General features: G+C 43.2%; 1 protein-coding gene across 6 annotated transcripts in view; it reads right to left on the minus strand.

Moving 5' to 3' along the window:
- Positions 1 to 16,722, minus strand: part of ATXN1 (ataxin 1) — a 451,390-nt gene that overhangs the window by 162,552 nt on the left and 272,116 nt on the right. For 5 of the 6 annotated variants that reach the window (XM_051832601.2, XM_070074300.1, XM_070074301.1 and 2 more), the window contains one exon: positions 14,643 to 14,758. The exons of the other annotated variant lie outside the window; for it this stretch is intronic. The gene's annotated coding sequence lies outside the window, so the exon portion shown is untranslated. The remainder of the gene's footprint in view (positions 1 to 14,642; positions 14,759 to 16,722) is intronic. 6 annotated transcript variants of the gene reach the window in all.

The raw sequence follows: 16,722 nt of genomic DNA on the forward strand, positions 1-16,722 counted from the left end.
CTTCCAGGCGGGGCACATGGAGCGAGTGCTGGGAGCCCAGGAAGGAAGCTCCAGTTACACTGCACAGCTTTCAGGCCAGACCCAGCAACAGGATACGGAGTCAAGCTTGTCTGTTGTGGTGTTTCCCATAATCCTCCCTCTCCTGACCTCCGATTCTACCCACACATCTACTCCTGTTCTCAACTCCGGATGCCACTGCTGATAAGCAACTGGAACATTAACCCAATTCACAAATAAAAGTGATACCATCAACTGTGAGGTGACCTAACGTTCTGGCCCACAGTCCACAGGTTCTGCCTTGACTATCCATTAATGAGTCTGCTGTTCTCTATGGGATGCTGTCAATACCCAAGAGACTGTGTGGTCCGCAATCCTTAGTAAGTGACGCTCCCATGATACACTTAGTGACATCCTCTTCCTGGAAGTCTGCCCAGATGAAAGAAATGGAAAATCCCCTTTGAGCAGAGTGACTGCCAACTCCCTCCTGACCCTGTCTAGGCCACCTTCTTCCATTGTCACTCCCTCATTATCCTTCAGTGCCAGCCAACAGGTTGCTAGGACAACTGGCATCACTGTTGGGGTGCAGAAACAGGTCACCAGCAGAGTCTGGGACCTGAATTACAAACTCTGACGTCAGCAACGAGATACCAATTGGCAGCTGACCTGTCCCCTGAAGGGAGTGACAGAGTAACATCACCCTGTGGGTGGTTCTCGCCTTGACACACTACCCTTTCATCTACACTTGGGTTTGATGTGGTGGGGACAGAGAAGAGGCAAGGAACTACTTAAGACAGAGTTGGAATGATTCTATTCTGAATAACGTGAGCTGGCAGATATGCAGTAACCGACTGACATTCATACGTTTAATTTATTAGTCTCCTAAAACTGTGGGGAGGGAAGCTGTTCATAAGCAGAAATGTGGCAGCCAGAAACAGGCAGAGCAATTCAGGTTGCCAAAGAAAAGAAGCAAACATGTGTTTGCACAAGCAATCGCCGTCTCCTTTCTAAACAATAGCACCCTCCTCTCATGCCCCCTTTTCTTAGAGAACAAAGAAGAAAAGGCAAAGGGAGACTGTAAAACTAGGGCTGCCACGGTGGAAGAAGAGAACAATCTTTGTGCCCAGTTCTCTTTGTTCTGCAGGGGAAGGTTTACAATGCTTAGGACGGGTAGCAACTTGCAGGAGCCCCAGGCATTAACACTGCCTATCAAAGTCTTGGATTTTAGCCCTGGAGAAATTACAATTTTTCAATTCTATGCAAGCTACAAAGGCTTGGAAAAGAAAATGAAATGAAGAGCCACCTAACTGAAACGTTAGAAAACTATTTTGGCAACAGCAACTTCATTTCTACACGTGCAGCACAAGGTGTCCCAACTTTGGCGAAGATGGCTGATGTGCGGACTGGAATAAGCCAGCCACAGAGGTCAGCAGTGAATACTGCAGGCACCACGGGCAAGTCACGCCTAGGGCTAGGCACTCAAGGCTGGTCACAAGATATCGGACACAAGGGTAGTGAGAAGCAAGTGGAATTTGCAGGTGGAAGGGACCGCAGTGCAGGATGACAAGAGCGTGCCTACACTGGGGGGATGAAAGATGCTCAAGGAAAACTGCCATTCGTATCTCACTGCGTTTCCATTCGGGGGACTCTGCTGTTCAGGAACATAAGCACACATAGAAAAATTGACTTCGAGAAACTTCGAACAGCTGACTATGTTATCTCACCTAAAAAGCATTTTACACTCGTTGAAAATTACTTTTGTTGACTCATGTAACATACTTGTTCAGGTGTCTACAAAATGGTAACACAATCCTCAGGACTCATAGAAGATGGATTAAATTCCTTCCGTGTAAGAGTTCACTTAAAAATCATTTATTACATAGCTACCAGTGGAAATTTAAGTTGGATATATGGTGGGGGACTGGTTCAATATCTTAAAATAAAAATGGTTGCTTTACAAAAGTGAAACGTTTGGGTCATTAAATAAAATATCTTTTGGTTTGACTTTTTATTCTAGTTCCAAGGAGCAATGGATTTGCCGGTAAAAACGAACAGGTTTTATTCTGGCTCTAAGACGAAATAGTGTCATTTAGTTCCTATTTATGCCTCGCCTGTGCTGTGAAGCAAGCAAAGGAAAAACAACAATCTTTTAGAAGAATACTGGGAATAATTAAAGTACGCCAGTGTGATAGTCTTTGTGAGAAATGACATGTGCCAGTGATATTACAATGCAGGTGATGGCACAGATAGACCTACGAAGTGTCCACTGTGTGGCACTTATTTGATGTCCACCTGGAAGAATTTTCAGGGTGTACCACTTCCCTGCCTGGGCAGCACCACTCACAGCCCAGTCATCCCTGCCCATCTTTCTTGGGTGTGCACTTATTCTAGACCATTGAACATTCCCAAAGCTGTGCTACTTGAGAAATCCACTTTTATACTGGGTGTGGTTTTTGCACAGCGTTCAATTGGATAAGCCCACCTTTTGTAAAGTTGGGAGGCATCCTTTAAGTGGCTTGACTTCTTGTCTCAACTTCTGCACACAAAGATATGAAGTGACCCTAAAGAAAACAAACCCACGTACTACAAGTCCTTATGCTATGTCTCTGTCAGTGGTGAAACCACAGAGTTTGTGATGGAAAGAAATGTCTAGTTCTGGGGTCCCATGTGCTCAGACACAAAGGCCATTTCTAGTCTTCTCTAAGCATCCTTTGCCTTCTCAAAGTACGTGCATAGGTCAGGCTGAAATCCAACGTCTGATTGAAGGGCCCCTTTTGATACTCAGTAGTTCCTGGAGCCAACCCCCCAAATCCAGCTCTGAGGGACCTGACCGTCACCCTTGTGGGCACACCTGCCTCTGTCGCCAAGGTCACCCCCCTGGTGCTCACAAGGGGCAGCTCAGGCAGAGGCCCCGGTCCCAGTTAATACACAAGGGGCCATGGCCAGACACGAGTGAGGATATCAAAAAAGAAGCAATTGGAAGAAGTCTGCGAAAGTGAGAGATGGGAGAAACAGATTACCCTAGAGGACTTGAGAGTGCCCAGAATATGACGGTGGACCCCACTCCATCCCAGCCGATCTGCCTTTCGCATCTGCAGCCCAATCACCAACGTGGACTAATGACCATGTCTCCGCACACTCATCTAACAGCAAAATCTTCCCTTCTCTCCTGACCCCCTCATCTAGCCATCTAGCTCGGATTTTTTTTTTTTTTTAATGACAGTGCCAGAGAATTTGGTTCCCCAGATGGCAAATGTAAAACGTACAAATTGACAGACACATAGGGAAATTCCCAAATTGCTGTTATTAGCATGTGTATGTGTAATTCTCTTACTCAGGAGACCAGAAATTCAGCTCCTATTTTTCAAGATGAATAAAGACAGCGTGATGCTGTTGGAACAGGAGCACGGGTGTTTACTTTAGTCATTCCAGTTCTTCCTAGGAATAACATTACTACTGTAGCCTGAGAAGTTATTCTGAAGAGGGGTTTGATCAATAAACAACTTGCAGAAGCCTTTATTCTTGCTGTCCTCAAAAACAATTTGGTAGGTAGCCATTTGGCCTAGAGGCTAAGACACCCACATCCCACACCAGAGGGCCTGGTTTGATGCCAGCTCTGACTCCTGACTCTAGCTTCCTACTAATGCACACAGCAGGAGGCAGCAGATGATGGCTCAAGTACTTGGGTTCTGGCCACCTAAATGGGAGACCTGGATTGAGTTCTTGGCTCCTGGCTTTGGTCCCCAGTCTCAGCAGCTGCACGTGTGTGGGGACTGAACCAAGAGACAGGGGTTTGCTTTCCCTATCTCTGTCTCCCTCTCTGTCTGACTCAAAAACGTAAATAAAAAGCAATGTGTGGCGATGGCGCCCTAAGAAGGCTGTTGTCATTCCCTTGCACGTCAGAGACAATGGATGAGCTGAATATGTCTGGGTTCACCATTTCTGCCTTCCAAGTTGTGCACGGGCATGGAGCACCTTTCAGCTACTTTCCAGGCAGTCACTTCCTAGGCTGATACAGCACTCGGGACCCAGGCCCACGCTGGGAATAAAGGTGAACATAGGCAGTGATGAAATGATGCAATCATGAGTCAAAACCACCTGGGTTCACAGAATGCCAGGGCAGGCTGTTCACAACCGACAAAGCAAAACCACTCAAATGGAAAAGGAGAGGAAACATGCATGGTGCAGAATTTTTAAAAATGTATCAGAAAACCCCCAAACTATTGATAGTTCAATATAGTTTTTTTCAAAGAAATGGTTTCTTCTCTCTCATTTACTTATATACATCACAGATGCTGATATGCCTGCTTCTTAGGAAAAGAACACAGATCGTTCTCCCCATGGTAGCCCCTGCCCCTCAAGCTGCTACACACCCAGGCAAGTCTCACTGGACAGCCTTCTTGGACTTTTGCCCTATAGCTCAGGCCCACGGGTGATAAGCCTAAAGACACGTTGACTCTATCCCAAGATACTCACTCCATAAATACTGACTGCCCACTATGGGCCAAGCATGACTACAGGATTGAAGGACTCACCAGGGAAGAAGAATAACAATGATAGTGATAATGATAATGATAATAAAACCTATTGCTGCTTTCACAGAGCTTGCAGTCTAGTTAAGGAGATGCATGATTAACCAAAAATATAAAGTGTTCAGAAGAAAAACACAGCAGGCCAGAAGATCAAAAGGGATGGGATGGATGCCATTCTGTGTACAAGCGTGCTTCAAAGGGGTCATAGAAAATTAAAATTAAAAGATGAATTCATTTTCATGCAAAACAGTTTGTAGTCTGTATATGAAGAGTCTTCAAAAAAGTTAGTGCAAATATATATAGTGAAAAAATATGCATGGATTTCAAACTTCACTTGGGCCAAAATAAACTTATCATTGAGTTCCATTTCCCAGGAACATTTCTAAAATATATTTTATTTATTTGAGAGGCAGAGTTACAGGCCATCAGACAGAGGGGAAGGGAGAGGGGGAGGGAGAGGGAGAGGGAAGGAGGGGAGGGGGAGGGGGAGAGGGAGGTGGAGGGGGGGGAGAGGGAGGGGGAGAGGGAGGGGGGAGGGGGAGAGGGAGAGAGAAATCTTCCATCTGCTAGTTTACTTCTCAAATGGCTGCAATGGCCAGGCCAAAGCCAGGAGCCTGAACTCCATCTAGGTCTCCTACATAAGTAGCAAGGCCCAAGCACTTAGGCCACATTCCACTGTTTTCCCAGGAGCATTTGCAGGGAGCTGGAACAGAAATAGAGCAACCAAGATTCAAATCGGCTCCCAAAAGGGATGTTTGTGTTGCAGGTGGCAGATTAAATGTCTGTGCCACAACTCCAGTCCCTCCTTCAGCTTTTTTTTTTTTTTAAGATTTTTTTTTATTTTATTTGAAGGCAGAGTTACAGAGGAAGGAGTGACAGACAAGAAAAAAGAGAGAGTGAGCAAGCTTCCATTTACCAATTCACTTCTAAACTGCTGCAATGGCCAGGGCCAGGGCTGGGCCAGGCTAGAGTCAGCATTCTGGAATTCAGTCCAGGTCTTCCACATGGGTGCAGGGGCCCAAGAACTTGAACCATCTGCTGTTGCTTTCCCAGGCTCATTAGCAGGGAGCTGGATCAGAAGTGGAGCAGCCAGAACTCAAACCAGTGCCCATAAGGATGCCAGCATGGTAGGTAGTGGCTTGACCCTCTGGGCCATGACACGGGCCTCTCCATGAACTTTGTGAAGCCCCTCATTGGCCAGAGAAGGACGCTCTGACAAGGCAATGTGAGAAGCACTAATAAAAGACGCTGAGAAGTTCTAAGAAATACAGATCCATTTCTACTTTTATTTTGTAAATAATATTTGAGTGTGAAGATGTAGAGTTTTAGAACAGTAAAGTTCAGGATTCCAAGATGGGATAGTGACAGAGCAGTCTGCTCTAGGCTAGGTAAATTAGCAGAAAAAAAAGTGAAGAAAGTACATTCTCAGGGGAAACTTGCAGGGAAAACTGCAGCGGGAAGCCTCGGAAAAGCAGTGCAAATGGCCTGGACAAGAGTAGAAGGCACAGATGCACAGTGATGAGCATGGACACAACAAAGAAGGACCCAGCAGCCTGGATTCAGAGAAAGTGCCCACTGTAGTGAGCAAGGTGAGGCCTGACTGCACGGGCCCACCGCACTGCAGATACAGCTCTAAGGAGAGTCTAGTGGACTGTACCTTCTTTGAGCCCAGCCCAGAACCCTCAAGGGGACGGGGCAACTGCTCACCGGAGGGGGAGGGAGCAGTGTCTCTCTCTTCCACATCAGCATCACGAAGCTTGCTGGGGGAGGGTTGATGCCATTTGGGACATGAGCAGGCAGCAGTTGCTCCAGCTCTTTTGTGTGTACCCAGCAACTAGTAGAGCAGTCTCCATCCTGTTGACAGAGGCAACCATGGCAGTTAGAGTAAATTGGTGGGGAAAGCAAAGAAGGGGAGGTGTAGCCATCCTAACATCAGACAAAATAGACTTTAACACAAAAAACTGTTAAAAGAGATAAAGAAAGACACTATGTAATGATTAAGGGTTAAATGCAATAGGATGATGTAACTATAATAAATGTATGTGCACCCAATTACATGGTGCCTGGCTATTTATAAGAAATGTTAACGGATCTAAAGGGAGACATAGACTCCAAATGGGGGAATTCAACACCCTACTCTCACCAATGGCTAGACAAACCAGACAGAAAATCAAGAAATAACAGAGCTAATTGAAACTATAGACCAAATGGACCTGATATCTACAGAACCTTTCACCCCACAGCTGCAGAATACACATGCTTTTCATCAGTGCATGGAACTTTCTCTAGGATAGACCATAAACTAGGCCATAAAGCAAGTCTCAGCAAATTCAAAAAAATCAAAACCATACCATGCATCTTCTGTGATCACAAAAAATTGAAGATGGAAATCAACAACTCAATAATCTCTAGAACAAATGAAAACACGTGGAGACTGAACAACATGTTCCTGAATGAACAGTGGGTCATAGAAGAAATCAAAAGAGAAATAAAAAATTTTCTGAAACAAATGAAGACAATACATTATATCAAAAATTATGGTATACAGCAAAAACAGTGTTAAGAGGGAAGTTTATAGCAATTGATATCTACATAAATAAGCTAGAAAGGTACCAAATAAATGAGCTATCAACACATCTCAAGGACCTAAAAAAAAACCAAACACCAAATTAGTAGGAGGAAAGCAATAATCAAAATTAGAGAAGAGACAAACAAAATTGAAACCAAAAAACCCACAAAATATCAGTGAAATGAAGAGCTGGTTTTTTGGAAAAAATAATTTTGCAATACCAATCCTCCCCCCACAAAAAGGGGAGAACACCCAAATTAATAAAATCAAAGACAAAAAAGGAAATATAACAGATACCACAGAAATAAAAAGAATCACCTGGAATTACTACAAAGAGCTGTATACCAACAAATCAGTAAACTGAGAAGAAATGAATAGATTCTTGGACACATACAACCTACCAAACTGAGTCATGAAGACATAGGACTAAACGACCAATAACCAAGATGGTGATTGAATTAGTAATAAAGACCCTCTCAACAAAGCAAAGCCCATTTTCTGATGGCTTCACTGTGGAACTCTATCAGTTAAAGAAGAACTAATTCCAATTCTCAAGCTATTCAAAATAACTGAAAGGGAGGGTATCCTTCCAAACTTGTTCTATGAAACCAGAATTACCTTAATTCCTAAACCACTAAAAGAAACAACAGAGGAAGAGAACTATTGACCAATTTCCCTGATGAACACAGATCCAAAAATCTTCAACAAAATAATAGCCAATTGAATTCAACAACACATCAGAAAGATCATCCACCAGGACTAAGTGGGATTTATTTCTGGTATGCAGGGATGGTTCAACACCCATAAATGAATAAATGTGATACTTCACATTAACAAACTGAAGACTAAAACCATATTATTATCTCAATTGATGCAGAAAAAGCATTTGATAAAATACAACATCCTTTCATGATGAAAACCTTAAGCAAATTGGGTATAGAAGGAACATTCTTCAACAAAATCAAGGCAACCTATGACAAACCCACAGCCAGCATCTTACTGAATGTGGAAAACTAGAGGCATTCCAACTAAGATCCGGAAGCAGACAAGGATGCCCACTCTCACCATTGCTATTCAATATAGTCCTGGAAGTTTTCGCCAGAGCCACTAGATAAGAAAAAGAAATCAAAGGGATATAAATTGGAAGGAGGAAATCAAACTATCCCTATTTGTAGATGACATAACTCTATATATAGGGGATCCACTAAGAGACTCCACTAAGAGACTATTGGAACTCACAGAAGAGTTTGGTAAAGCAGCAGGATATAAAAGCAACACACAAAAAACAATAGCCTTCGTATACACAGGCAATGCCAGGGCTGAAAAACAACTTCTAAGATCAATCCCACTCATAATAGCTAAACAAAAGCAAATAATTTAGAATAAACTTAACCAAGGATGTCAAAGATCTCTATGATGAAAATTAGAAAACATTAAAGAAACAAAACAAAGAAGCCATATAAAAGTGGAAAAATCTTCCATGTTCATGGGTTGGAAGAATCAATATCATCAAAATGTCCACAAAATGTCCACATCAAAATGTCCTCATGTGAATGGAAGGGGAGAGGGAATAGGAAAGGGGAGGGTTGCGGGTGGGAGGGACGTTATGGGGGGGAAGCCATTGTAATCCATAAGCCATACTTTGGAAATTTATATTCATTAAATAAAAGTTAAAAAAAAACTAAGTACATAAAATGAACAATATTTGAGAACATTTTTGAATAAATCAAAGCCATTGTAAAATATCTAAGTGCACCCTGAAAAAAAAAAAAAAAGAAAAGAAAATGTCCACACTAATACAAGCAATTTATAGAGTCAAGGCGACCCCAATCAAAATACCAACAGCATTTTTCTCAGATCTAGAATAAATGATGCTAACATTTATATGGAAACACAAGAGACCCCAAATAGCTAAAGTAATCTGAAACAACAAAAACAAAGCAGGCAGCATCACAATACCAGATCTCAAGACATACTACAGGGCAGTTATAATCAAAACAGCCTGGTACTGGCAAAAAAAACAAACAAAACAAACAAACAAACAAAAACAAGATATGTAGACCAATGGAACAGAACAGAAACTCCAGAAATCAATCTATGCATCTACAACCAATTTATTAGCAAAAATCAATCCGTGGAGCAGTCTCCTCAACAAATGGTGTTGGGAAAACTAAATCTCCACAAGTACAAGCTGAAGCAAGACCCCTATTGTACACCTTACACAAAAATCCACTCAAAGTGGATCAAAGCCCTATATCTATGACCCAATAACATCAAATTACTTGAGAACATTAGGGAAACCCTACAAGACATTGGCATGGGCAAAGACTGCTTGGAAAAGACCCTAGAAGCAGAGGCAATCAAAGCCAAACTTGACAAATCAGATTACCTTAAACTGAGATGCTTCTACATTGCAAAAGAGACATCCAGCAAAGTGAAGAAGCAACTGACAGAATGGGAGAAAATATCTGCAAACTCTGCAACTGATAAAGGATTAATATAAAGAGCTCAAGAGACTCAATAACAACAAAACAACTCAGTTAACAAATGGGCAGACACCTGAAAGACATTTCTCAAAAGAGCGAATTCAAATGCCTAACAGACGCATGAATACATGTTAGGGATCCTTGCCATCAGGGAAATGCAAATCAAAACCACCAGGAGGTTTCACCTCACTGCCACTAGAATGGTTGTCATACAGAAATCAACGAACAATAAATGCTGGGGAGGATGTGGGGAAAAGGGAACTCTCATCCACTATTTTTGGGAATGTAAACAGGTACAGTCACTGTGGAAGACAGCATGGAGATGCCTCAGAAAGCTGAATATAGACCTACCATATGACCCAGTAATCCCACTCCTGAGAATGTACCTAAAGGAAATGAAATCAGCGTATGAAAGAGATATCTGTACCCCCATGTGTACTGCAGCTCAATTTACAATAGCTAGGATATGGAATCAACCCAGATGTCCATCAACTGAAGAGTAGCTAAAGAAATTATGGTACATATACACTATTGAATACTATACAGCAGTAAAAAAAATTCCTGTCATATGTGACAATGCAACTGGAAACCATTATACTTAGTGAAATAACCCAGTCCCCAAAAGACAAATACCATATGTTCTTTCTGATCTGTGGTAACTAATACAGTACATAAAAGGTAATCTATAGGAGTGAAATGGACACTTTGTGATGCAATGATTCTAAACAGCTCTTGACTGTTGAGAAGCAATACTTTTTGTTTGTTTTTTTACATTTTTTGATACTATTTGTTGATCCCTCTACTTAGTGTAGGGTTATTCTTATGAGTATAAAATTAACTGAAAATAGATCATTGTAAAAAATATGAATGGGAATAGCAGAGAGAGGAGAAAGAAGGGTGGGAGTATGGGCAAGAGGGAGGTAGGGTGGGAAGAATCACTATGTTCCTAAATTTGTATATATGAAATGCATGACGTTTATATTCCTTAAATAAAATTTTAAAAAAAAGAACAGTCAAGTTCAAGAATGGCTCCTGTTTAATTTTCAAAGCAACTCACAGGTGTAGGTCATAAATTTAAATAACTGAAACTATCACCTTAGGGAGTTCTCAAATGAATACCTTGGCCCGGAAGGGTCTCCTGGAAAGGATTTCATGGCAGTGACTGACATAATATTTCTTTGTTGGCTGGTTGAGTTTTCCACCCCTAAGACTGAAACAGAGCCCTGAACAATGCCTTGAAGGCAGACACCCGAATCCCATAAGGCTGTTTCCCAGCCTCCCTCCCCGTTTAAAGTGTCCTTGCCTTGCCTTTGGATAGCAGTAAAATTAACTCATTGAAGTGAGGGAGTAGGACAGCCAGGCCCTACCAGATTCTAATCAGCATACTCAAGAAGTCTTGGGCTTCTCCCATAGATAACACACTCTTGGCCAGCTCTGTCTTGAGGGGTTTTGTTTAGGGGACTTCCAGGTCCAAGCAAGGGAATCCAGCCCAGGAGCAACCCCCACCTTCCTGTAGCCCCCATACTGACTGAAGCCTATGTGGCCATCATAAAAATTCCCTCAAGAGCATGGCATTTTCAATCAATCAAAGGCAGCCCTCGCACCACTGACCAACCAGGAACTTGCACAGGAGACGAGTACGCACCTCTCAGCTTCATCTTCAGTCTGTAAGAACCTTCAGCCCTCACTCCTCGGGGAGCCAGGGAATTCAGTGACAGCTGTCCTGTTCCTCCCTCTGTATTTTGCAAATAAAAACCTACGTCCTTCCACCAACCCGAGGACAGTGGTTGGCTTTCTGTGCACTGAGCAAGTGGACCCAGGTTTGGGGGTTCCATCGTGACTCCTCCATCTAATCTGCGGGTCTACTTTGTAACAGCATTCTACTGCTCCACATTTCAAAATTAATTAAAAATGAGGTCAGGTAAAAATCACTGACTTTTGGAAGCCAAAGAGGGTAAAATGAGGGGCCAATCTTGCTCACTGATACTTTATGCTATGTCAGACACTTAGAGTTAGAGGAAGCACCAGAAGTCATTTAATTCAATTTTCTCATGGTGCCCCTATGACATGGCGTCTCTAGGGGTGTATGGGGCCCAAAGTTATACAGCTAACTGCAACATCATGCATAAAACCAGGCCATCCGATCCTGCACTCAGTTTTCACTATACTTTCTTGTACAAGATACTACCTGGCAGAGCCAGTGTGAGACACCTGCACGGGCAAAAGCCAAATGCTAGGGGGCGGTGGCAGGTTTGAGAGGCAGGGAATAAGGCATACAGAGGAGGAATGCAATGCATCATGGGATTGGGGTGCAGTCTACGAGGACAGCTAAGGATGAGAATCACTAATTCCAATGGTTACTATGATGACAGCACACATTCACGCACCCACATCCATGCCCCACTAGTGTGCAACCAAAGACTCTTTGAAAGTCACCTGTCTTCCCTAGAATAGTGCTCTGAGGCACAGGCCTTGATGTACCCACGACACTAAAACCAGCGGAAAACAGAAACTCTTTGTCAACAACATGTACCAAGGTTACTGAAGACTACTAATTCCAAAATTTACTAAGAAAACTGTGAATTCCACTTCCCTCATGAGCAAATGAAACTTTGACAAGAAAATTCTGAGGCGCTAAAAGAGTTCACTGGAATTTGTTTTGTTTTCTCTTCTACCCACCCCAACCCCATACACTCCACTTGGAAAGGATTTTAAAATGACCTTGTCTGCTATGTGCCCTCTTAAAGCTTTGATTTCAGAATTTCATCAAAACCCCACTTAATAACCAGGGACTCACACACAAGCAATCTAAAGCAATGGCAAACAAACAAACAAGCAAATTAAAAAAACCCAAATGACAACAAAACTCCACCAGACTATAAAACAAAAACTATCTTGATTGTAATAACTATGTTTCTCATTTAAATAGAACCTGAAACCGAAATACTTTTCTGTAAGACACTTGCATCTTAGAATAAAACACCTTTAAAAAAAAATCGTAAGTACATCCTAACAGGGACCTAACTAGGAAAACAATCCTTAGGAGGACACTGTGGAACTGTAGGGCCCAAATCTAGCAGGGCCTAAAATTATCCCTTGACAGTGATAGAAATTTTACAAGAGACATTTGAAGTGGACCCAAGGCTCTGCTCTGCATGGGGACCTGAAAGGAGGATGTGGACTGCTCAGTGAACAGGTATACAGAGCAGCAGAACTAAGGGGGTGAGAGACTTGTCTGAGGTTGCCAGTGCACTTGACCTTGATGGTGGGACTGGCAACAGAAGTTAGGTGTGTTGATTCTAGGAGCCGTGTGCTTTCTACCAGCACCAATGTGATCAAAGGTCTGAAATGGAAATAGATTAAATAGCAGCACAATCTCTCATGGCCTGTTTACTATGAGCAACTGCGAAGTTTTGAATTTAACAAGCTCATTTTCATATGACTATTTAACCCTGAGGCATCCCTGGACACATATGCCTATTTTACTACAAATGTTTAGAAACACCTGAAATTGTTAAGACTTCAAGTGGTAATTTTTCCTTGGGATAGTAATACTCTTCCCCATGACACAGTTGCATCTTGTGCAACTGGAAAAAAAATAGGTCATAAACATCTGAAAAGCTTTTTCTGACTGAATTATTAAGAAGCCAAAAATCTGGCCGGCGCCACGGCTCAATAGGCTAATCCTCCACCTAGCGGCGCCAGCACACCAGGTTCTAGTCCCGGTCGGGCGCCGGATTCTTTCCCGGTTGCCCCTCTTCCAGGCCAGCTCTCTGTTGTGGTCCGGGAAGGCAGTGGAGGATGGCCCAAGTGCTTGGGCCCTGCACCCCATGGGAGACCAGGAAAAGCACCTGGCTCCTGCCTTTGGATCAGTGCGGTGCGCCGGCCGCCGTGCGCCAGCCGTGGTGGTCATTGGAGGGTGAACCAACGGCTAAAGGAAGACCTTTCTCTCTGTCTCTCTCTCACTATCCACTCTGCCTGTCCAAAAAAAAAAAAAAAAAGAAGCCAAAAATCTAAGAACATGGCTATGCAAAAATACATTACATATATATTAAATATTCCACAGTTACATATGTGCACACACATACACACAAAAAAGCTGAAGTTGGAATTCATCTAAAATTTGAAGATCATTCTACCTCTTTCTCATCCTGTAGCTGGATGAGATGGTTCAAAAAGTTTGTGGAACATGGGTTTGAAAGGGAGGTTTATTTGGGTGTAAACACGTTTTTAAAATTTATGCACAGTATATCTTTTTTTTTTTTTTGCACAGTATATCTTTTCCATGAACTTTTTGAAGACTCCTTGCATCCTCTACTGTCCAAAACTCTTTGAACCTTTTTTTGTGACACAGTCTAAAGACCAGGTGGAATCTTCAGGAAGCAGCAAAGCCACACAAATCCCAGCAAGCTACACAGCACACGGGGTCCTGGAAGCTCATAAGGACAGCATTGTCTTGTCAGTCACCTGACATTGACCTTCTCAGGAAAGGTGACCTTCAGCCCAAGTGCAGGAAAGGCTTAACTCATCTCAAAATCCCAACCTAGTAACCGATACAAACCAATATATCAGCTCATTTCGAACGAGAAGCACCAAGACCAACGGCTTAAACTTTCATACTTCAAGATTTAAAGCCAGAAAGAAAACTGTCATCCCAATGACATTCTCACATAAATAAGAATAACTGCTGGATGGAATTCCTGGTGGCGGACCCTCAGCCTGAAGAATCGGACACCATCCTCACCAGCCCTAGGCGAAGGCAGCTGCTCTCAATGTGATCCTGCCTGACGATACCAACAGAAAGGCTGTTTCTACAATGAAACAAATCATTGTGCTCCGCTGTTTTATTCCACAGGAGATAATGAGCAGCGCTCCACAGAAGCTACGAGGAAGGCAAGTTCACGGCAAATACAAACAGAACCTCTTTCCCTAAAAAAAGAAATTAATTGGATGATCACCTAGAGCTCATGCTAATACCCCTTCATCACCCTGGCTCGGGTACCCACAGTGATTCACAAGACAAGCCACTGCAGATGCTGCTCTGAACTGAGAACTTACAACATTCACTGCACGCCGTTCCCAGCTAGCCTCGGCCTATGCTTCACCACGCAGACATCCCACAGAAGCTGGAGGGCTCCTGGGCTTTCTTCCTTTCAGAGAGAGATGGCAAATACCTAGCATGGGAACAGAAGAAAAAGAAACAAGTTAATGCATCGTTAAATCACTCATCATCTCAACAGATGAAGTCTCATGATCAATTAGACTAATTGATAATTCACCAAAGACCATTTTCCTGAGCCCTTCTCTCAAAAAAGGAAAATTCACTATTTTTGCACTTGCCATAGAGGACACAGTGTGGCACAACCAGCCTTCTTCTCCACCTCTCTCATCAAATGGAAACCAATTCTGGGAGACCTCAGACGCAATCCTGGCTGAGACCCAAACTCGCAACACAACTTCAAAATCAGCCACTTGATTTTACTCTCTGCAAACAGGGAGCAAGGACTAACACCTTCTGCATTTTCATGCCTCATTTGGTTGCTGGGAAGATCAATAAGATCGCGCCTGCAAAGCACTCAGAGGTCCCTAAAAGAAAGGCACTATGTAAACACAAAGTATTATTAGTGGTCATAAGCCCAGTACTGAGCTCTGAGCCAGGATATAAAAGCCAGCTTTGGCAAGGCACCAACACTCAGCTGTCCCCAGAGCACCCAAATGTACACCTGCCAGCGTGGCTTCCTATGCTAGCCGCTAGCGTGCAGTGCGTAGAAGTAAAACACCAATAGCGAAGGCTGGAACCTGCAGGAGAAAGGCAAGGTACAGAGCCTGATGCAAAAGAAGCGACATTGCAAGGTGGGCATGAGAGGCACGTGCAGCAGCATGGTGAGTTGGCACACACCACGCAGCTCCTACAGGATCTGTGGGGCTGTGAGAGTTTTCCACTTGGCTGTGCGCCATTCCACCCACCAAGGCTAACACTTACACAGAAGTGAGCCGTGAGGCCCTATTAGGAAAGAACTGGATATGAGTTGGCTATTCGTTTGCTGGTTTTAATGAAAACACCTATCCAATATCCTAATCATTAATATTTCCCACAGCTGATTTTTTTGATCTTTTCCTACCCTCATCCTGTTCAAGTCAGACCAGGAAACAGCTCTCTCCTGGACCAATATTAGCTAATGATTCAGACTTGTATACTCTTTGTTTTTTTTTAAAGATTTATTTATTTATTTGAAAGTCAGTGTTACACAGAGAAGGAGAGAGGGAGGGAGGGAGGAGGTGAGAGAGAGAGAGAGAGAGAGAGAGAGAGAGAGAGAGAAAGTCTTCCATCTACCGGTTCACTTCCCAGTTAGCTGCAACGGCTGGAGCTACGCCAATCCGAAGCCAGGAGCCAGGAGCTTCTTCCAGGTCTCCCACACAGGTGCAGGGGCCCGGACTTGGGCCATCTCGTACTGTTTCCCAGGCCATAGCAGAGAGCTGGATCGGAAGAGGAGCAGCCGGGACTAGAACCAGCGCCCATATGGGATGCTGGCACTTGCAGGCAGCAGCTTTACCCACTACGCCACAGCGCCTCAGACTTGTATACTCCTAAGAAGCCTACCTGAGGTACAGGAATTTACATGGGTGGCATTGGAGATGATGAAGCACACGGAATTTACGTGCTTTGCTAGGATCCCGTGTGCTTCCCACATAAATCATCCACAAGTACCAGCCGTGTTTGTCATCTCCACATCAGGAACATGTATTGAACAGTAGCAGGCATCACAGGTGAGCACTGTGGGTGTAAGAAATAATATTCCCAAGAGGATAAAAGTGGTCCCTTATCTCAAAAAAAAAAGTGGGCAAGAATGAATAATACCAAATCTTAGATTTGGAACTGGCAAAACACTGATGAGCATACCTCAAAATACAGACCTTTAAGGAACGGAGAGACAAAATTAGGGCAGAAGTGAGAAAGGAGGTGTCTGCTTCTCATATAATTAATCCTCACTTTTATAGTGAATACAGTTTACCAAGTTCTTCCTGATTAATTAACTCATTCACTCAACACAATTTTCCTTGGTGCCACTACACCAAGTAGGCCATGTCCAATTGGGGGTACAAAGGATGAAGAAAACAGACAAGAATTCTGGTCTCA

Source organism: Oryctolagus cuniculus, chromosome 5, assembly GCF_964237555.1.
Source record: "Oryctolagus cuniculus chromosome 5, mOryCun1.1, whole genome shotgun sequence".
Taxonomy (NCBI): Eukaryota; Metazoa; Chordata; class Mammalia; order Lagomorpha; family Leporidae; genus Oryctolagus; species Oryctolagus cuniculus.